Source organism: Saimiri boliviensis, chromosome 9 (genome assembly GCF_048565385.1).
Source record: "Saimiri boliviensis isolate mSaiBol1 chromosome 9, mSaiBol1.pri, whole genome shotgun sequence".
Taxonomy (NCBI): domain Eukaryota; kingdom Metazoa; phylum Chordata; class Mammalia; order Primates; family Cebidae; genus Saimiri; species Saimiri boliviensis.
The window spans coordinates 91,052,707-91,059,881 of record NC_133457.1 but is presented as its reverse complement, the minus strand read 5'-3'; the positions used below and the strand labels follow the sequence as shown (position 1 = coordinate 91,059,881).

The following is a 7,175-nucleotide window of genomic DNA, read 5'->3' as shown; positions in this document are numbered from 1 at the left end:
TAATTCAGATTTGTTGATTTCCATCATATTGACTTTAATGATGGTATGAAGCTGACTGCAAGAAAGGGAGCTGGTGATTTTTTTTTTTTTTTTTTTTTTTTTGAGACGGAGTTTCGCTCTTGTTACCCAGGCTGGAGTGCAATGGCGCGATCTCGGCTCACTGCAACCTCCACCTCCTGGATTCAGGCAATTCTCCTGCCTCAGCCTCCTGAGTAGCTGGGATTACAGGAACGCGCCACCATGCCCAGCTAATTTTTTGTATTTTTAGTAGAGACGGGGTTTCAGCATGTTGACCAGGATGGTCTCGATCTCTCGACCTCGTGATCCACCCGCCTCGGCCTCCCAAAGTGCTGGGAGAGCTGGTGATTTTAAGTTAAAATTAAGCTAATGGTGAAGTACATCACCTCTGGCTTTAGTCGCTGTTGGATATAAAAAGAGGTCCTCTTCAAAGGGTGACTTGCTCAGCATCCTTGCTCTTTGTTCACTGCTCTCAAGGCCAGATTTCTTTACTCTCTGTATCCCTTACCCTGGTAAACAAACTTCCCACCCACTCCTTATCTATAGAGACCACATTCCACATCTGCTACCCACTCCATAGATTACCCCTCCTGTCACAAAGACTCCTTCCCCCGAAACTGCACTCTTCACCGGTATAAGTGCATTTTTGCACTTTTCAGGTTAGCCGGGCTCAGCTTAAATTGTCCAACTCCAGCCAATGGAGATAGGACACAGTAGCAGGGGTGAGCTGCGTTAGAAATAAAAACTCCTTCCCTCCTTTGCTCGGGGTGCTCTTGCCATTGCTCCATCACAAGCAGCACCCTTTCTACAGAAAGTAAATTTGCAATGCTGAGAGATCCTTTGTCTCGGTGCTGATTCTTCTTTGCAGCACCGAGCATTTGTTCCCAACAGTCACCACATTGTCTTAGATTGAATATAGACTTTTTGTGAACGAAGTTCCAGAACTCTGAAATCCAGGGATGCTGTAAGCCTCTCCCAGCAACGTCCTCCACTTTGGGACAGTCTCCTGGGCCAAAGGTGAAAGTGCTTTCAAAAATACTGCCATTTCCCCAGCACAGTGTTTTTGATTGCATCCACATATTGAGTTGGAACCTAGTACAACCAGTAGTAAGAGGCTTCCATGGGCCCCAGCTGAAATGCCGTCATGTGATAGTCTTCATGTCCTACAATAGGTTCACTGACCACCTTTTTTATGGAGCCCACTGGCAATTTCTCAGTTTGCTCTTTGGTGCCAATCCACAGCTGGTCTTGTTCTAGCTTAAAGGTGAGTCTTAGTGGAGTATGGTGGCTCACACCTGTAATCCTAGCACTTTGGGAAGCTGAGGCAGGTGGATCACAAGATCGGGAGTTCGAGACCAGCCTGGCCAACATAGTGAAACCCCATCTCTACTAAAAATATAAAAAATTAGTCATGCATGGTGGCAGGCTCCTGTAACCCCAGCTTTCACTGCTTTCAAGGCCAGATTTCTTTACTCTCTGTATCCCTTGCCCTGGTAAACAAACTTCCCATCAGACATTATTTATAAGATAAGTCCTTATCTATAACAAACTTCCCACCAGTCCTTATGTGTAGAGATAAGTAGCTGAGATTGCACCATTGCACTCCAGCCTGGCAACAGAGTAAGACTGTCTCAAAAAAAAAAAAAAAAAAAAAGATGAATTCTCCATACTTATTGTACATGCCAGACAGGGGTACCATTGGCATGCGCTCCTTGGCACCACTAACAGATGGCATCACATCTTCAGGTTTTCCTTTATCCAACACTTCCCTGTGTTGTTTCTGCCTGCAGAGAGGCTCCTTCTTGTTCACTTTGACCTTTGCATCCTGCTGTGCAGCATCTTTGGGTGTATGAACTGCTAAAACATCACTGATGGTGAAGCCAACCACCATGATCTTGGTACCACTGGTCACTCGTATTTCCAGCAATGTCTTATCCTCGCAGATGAGTCCCTTATGCATGACTTTCTGCATGGCAGGCGAGAGATGGGTTATCCAGTGGATCTTCTGTTTTGGCTTGAAGCCTGTGCTGTCCAGGGGGAACTTCATGTTGTGCTTGGTCTTGTTCCAGATGATCTTCAGGTCCACCAGCTCCCTGCCTGTGCCTCCATCTGTGTCCTCACTGTTGCTGACTGAGGCCTGGGCTGTGGGGTCCCCAGGGGCCTGGGCCAGGGCCAGTTGCAGGCTGCCCCCCCTGTGGCTTCTGTCTCCAGGCAGTTAAGGGGCCTCGCTGGCGCCTAGATCACCAGGGTCTTGGCCTCTCTGTCCATGCCAGGTTCCTCCATGCTATCTGGGACTCTGGCCGCCACCATGAGGATTGTGTCTGTTTCTATCTTATGTAAAAGAAGTCCCAAGATTAGCCAGGCACGGTGGCTCACACCTGTAATCCCAGCACTTTGGGAGGCCGAGGCGGGTGGATCACGAGGTCAAGAGATCGAGACCATCCTGGTCAACATGGTGAAACCCCGTCTCTACTAAAAATGCAAAAAATTAGCTGGGCATGGTGGTGTGTGCCTGTAATCCCAGCTACTCAGGAGGCTGAGGCAGGAGAATTGCCTGAACCCAGGAAGCAGAGGTTGCAGTGAGCCGAGATCGTGCCATTGCACTCCAGCTTGGGTAACAAGAGAGAAACTCTGTCTCAAAAGAAAAAAAAAAAGAAGTCCCAAGATTAAGTGCTGTGATTTTGGTGCCACAAAATTATCAGAAACCGAAGCTCCTTCCAGCTTGTGGTTCTGGGGTGTGGCCTTTGATTTTGTGGTCCAAGATGGCTGCAGGAGCGCTTGTCACCACATCTACATTTCAGGCAGCAGGGAAAGAAAGGGGAGAGGAAATGTCTACTAATTCCCCTTTTAGATTTCCCAGAAGTCCCAGCAACGTGTCCATTTGTAATCCATTGGCCAGAATTGAGCCAAATACAAACTCTAGACCACGGGTTGTGGGGAGGTGCTAGGAAAGCAGCCTTTATTCCGGCCAACCTTGTGCCGAAATGAAAGAGCTCTGTTACTGAGGGAAAAGGGAAGACTGGTTATTGCGAGGCAGCTATTGTTCTCTATCACAGTCCTACACCACCTTGGGGAGACTGATGTGAAAGCACAATGGGGGCTTGATAAATGCTACAGACACATTTCATCATTAACAGGCAGCATGAGTTGCCAGTCTTCTTTCAGGCTGCTTTCACTAGCAGAACAGAGCTTTGTGGCCAAATTCTTGCCTTTGATACCTTTGCTTCCAAAAAATGGTGTGGTGTGCACATGTTTGTTCTCACTTACAAGTGGGAGCTGAACAATAAGAACACATGGACACAGGGAGGGGGACAGCACATACTTGGGCCTGTCCAGGGGGTTGTGGGAGGGGAGGAGAGCATCTGGTGAACCAGCTAATGCATGTGGGGCTTAATATCTAGGTGATATGTTGATAGGTGCAGTAAAGCACCATGGCACACATTTACCTATATAATAAACCTGCACATCCTGCCCCTGTATCCCGTAACATAAAATGAAATAAAAAAAATTTTTAAAGGCTGTGTGTGTGTGTGTGTGTGTGTGTGTGTGTGTGTGTGTCTGCATGAGGCTCGGGCGAGGAGGTTATGAGCAGCTCATCCTCTCATCCTGCCTGTCTGTCCCTAGGAAGCCACAGCAAGTTTTCACTGATGATTTAGGCATAGGGATTTGAGTCCTCTTAGAAACAAACAGAACCAGTGAGCACTTAGTGCCATTTCTGCTGCAACATCTTTGCTAAAGGCATTATTATTATTTTAAAAAATAAATTAAGATTCCTGGACTTGTATATTCAATACGGTAATCACTAAAAGACTAAAATCCTCCTTTTACCCACAAGACAGAGATTCCAAGGTAAGGTAGCCAGGAGTTTAGTCCACTCCTTACAAGAGGTCACTGTAGAAGGTGTTTCTGGTCTGTGCACCCATAGAATAGCTATACAAATGTGTGGCTTAGCAATAAACCCTTTATTTAGTCTATAGGTTCAAGTGGGGCTCAGTTTGGAAATGGGGATTTAAGGAAAGGAACTGTCATAATCTTTCATGGAATTGTGACTATCTAACTTATGGATGGGTGGGCTTGAAAATAAATCAGGCAGCTGGAGAACTACGTCACCTCTTCTTTGTAGGTGTTGCCTTTGAGAATTTATGGATGTCTATGGGAAATATAGTAGCTGACTGGAAAATTAAACATGACAGGCATCTCTGCAACTCCTCCTGGGGGGAAGAGCTTGGGAGGAACACGAGCACACATAGGACCACTTGGTGGGACTTTGGTGCTTCAGACTCCTTTCTTCCTACTGTTTGGCCAATCTCAGAGTGGCTGATGCTTTTGTGGAATGCCACATGGGAGCCACTGGGCATAATCCTGGGTGAAGAGAAATGGCCCCTCGGGTGACACCAGACACTCTGGGTGGGGCCAGGATTACCAGACGGTGCATGGGGATTCCCAGCAAAGATGACGAGGCAGGGGCTACATTCAGGTTGGAAACAAGGGCAAGAACCAGGAATAAGTAAGGAGACCCCCTGGGAAGCACTAAGTTCTTGGATATATTTTCCCATGGTTATGGGGAAAGTGATACACATAACTTTAATCTCTTTTGAAGGGCTTATTAAACATGTTCTCAAACACGCACCCACACAATCTTTCTAATTCCCTTTAGATACAGCAGTGGTGACCATCAGAGTTGGTTATAGGTAACAATTCTTCCAGTTGGGGCAAGCAGGAAGGGATTTATATAGATAATTAGGTGCTTGCAAAATCATTGGACAAACTAGAGAATGAGACTGTAGGCTGAGCTCTGAGAATAATTTGCAGAGGGATACTGCAGAATTGGCCATTAAGAGAGCTGCCACCTCCTCCACAGTCAGGGAGCTGCTGCCTGTGTGGCTGGCTCTGGGGACAAACACTCCCTGCTAAGGAGACACCCAGGGAGTTGCTGCCACAAGTAGGCCAACTTGACCCTCATGAAGTGGGGGTTAAGGTACTGGGAACTTCTGCACTGCTGCAGAAAACTAAATCCTGCCAAGAGTGTGTTGGTCAGTAGACGCAGCAGATATTGCGGAAGTGGGACTTACAGTGCAGTTGGGCTACATGTGTCACAGGCAGGGAAAATTGGTCTTTAGCTCCTCTGTAGGGAAACAAGGGTCAAAGCAGACATGACCAGTTAAGAGGCTGCTGCAGGAACCCTGGTGCAGGGCATGGTTTCAGCTAAGGTGGTCAGGCTGGAAGGGGAGGCACAGAATCCTTTGGGATGTATTTTAGAGGCAGAACCATTGAGCCTGCTGATGAAATGGATGACAGTGGTGAGAAAAAGAGGAATCAAGAACAAGTCTTAGATAGGCACGGTATCTCACACATGTAATCCCAGCATTCTGGGAGGCTGAGGCAGGTGGGTCACTTGACTTGAGGTCAGGAGTCCGAGACCAGCCCAGCCAACTCAGTGAAACGCCGTCTCTACTAAAAATACAAAAATTAGCCATTCTCCTGCTTCAGCCTCCCTAGTAGCTGGGACTCAGGTGTGTATGGTGGTGCTCATCTGTAGTCCTAGCTACTAGGTCGGCTGAGGCAGGAGAATCACTTGAACCCAGGAGACAGAGTTTGCAGTGAATTGAGATCGCACCACCATTCTCCAGCCTGGACAACAGAGTGAGACTCTGTCTCAAAACAATAACAACAACAACAACAACAAGCTTTTAGCCTTGTTCAACAGTTGGACACGATACCATTATTTCCCTGAAAGACTCTTACTGCTTAGTGTAGGGCAGAGGCTGTTACAGAGATGGGGAGAGAGTAGGAACATCACTGGGCGAGGTTGTGAGGATGTTTCAGAGAGAAGAGGACACTTATTTCTCTGTTTCTCTATCCCTACTTTGGAGATCAGAGCTCCTGATAGCAGAGTCCTGTTCATCTGGGAGTTGATGACACTGGCCAGGGCAGGCTGCTTTTTGGCATTTGTTTCTGTTATCTTTGTTTGACAGCCTCTCTTTTTCTGGCATTTGGTGGGTGTGAACATAATTAGGTTGGCAGAAATAACAGTAGTTCTTACTCTGGGACTTGAATGTCATTTGCATATTTTAAATTCTCCTGTGAAAATGTCTTCCTGTCTAACCTGAGTCTGAAGAAGGAGAACTAAAGGAAGATCTAAAGCAGACGTCCCCAAATTACGGCCCGTGGGCCGCATGCAGCCCCCTGAGGCCCTTTATCCGGCCCCCCGCCGCTCTTCAGGAAGGGGCACCTCTTTCATTGGTGGTCAGTGAGAGGAGCACAGTATGTGACGGCCCTCCAACGGTCTGAGGGACAGTGAACTGGCCCCCTTTGTAAAAAGTTTGGGGACGCCTGATCTAAAGGAGGAATCAATTTAACTAACCCAGTAAGCAGCTGGTTTGAGTTAGGCTTCAGACATCAAGACAAGAATCTGAGTGCAAGTAGGGTATTTGGAGGAGCTTAGGAAGAACTTGCAGTGAAATGGACAGGTGACACAGATAAATTTGTATTAATGAGCAGGCTGCTGGCTGGGCATATTGGCTCACACCTGCAATCCCTGCACTTTGTGAGGTCAAGGCAGGAGGATTGCTTGAAGTCACAAGTTTGAGCCTGGGCAACATAAGGAGACCCCATCTCTACAAAAAAAAACATGAGCTTGGAATGGGGTGTGTTGTAGGGGGGAATCCCCTCAAGTGCTGTGGCAAGGGTCTGAAGCCTCAGCCTGTTCCCATATAAATATTGGTTTAGAAAAGAATTAGAAATGTAGGCACAGAGTTATGCCTTTATATAATCTTATAGTTACTTATAATCAAAGATATATACTCAATATAACCTTTAATTTTACTAATGACTATCAGGTTATGAAGCATGGAACTGAGGTGACATTGTGAACAAAGTGATCCTAAGGCAAGATGCCCTAAGCCCTCTGTCACGCCGCATAAGGGCTGCTGGAGGGCGCCTCGGCTGAGCGGCAGGGCCAGTGCTATGAAAGTGCCTGCAGTTTAGCCAGCGAGGGAAGGAGATGTCCAAAATGATGGAGACATCTCCTTCCTGCGCAAGATAGGAGAAAACTCCGCTTCTCCAAGCTCTTGTGGCAAGGCCTGACGGCTGTCAGGAAAACCCACAGACATCCAGGGGCTTAACTGTCTCTATGTGATGCTGTGCCCCAGTGGTCA

General features: G+C 47.2%; 1 pseudogene; it reads right to left on the bottom strand.

Annotated features, from left to right (window-relative positions):
* Positions 1–1,047: 1,047 nt before the first annotated feature.
* Positions 1,048–2,328, bottom strand: LOC101053445 (ubiquitin domain-containing protein UBFD1-like; annotated as a pseudogene).
* Between the last annotated feature and the right edge of the window lie 4,847 nt (positions 2,329–7,175).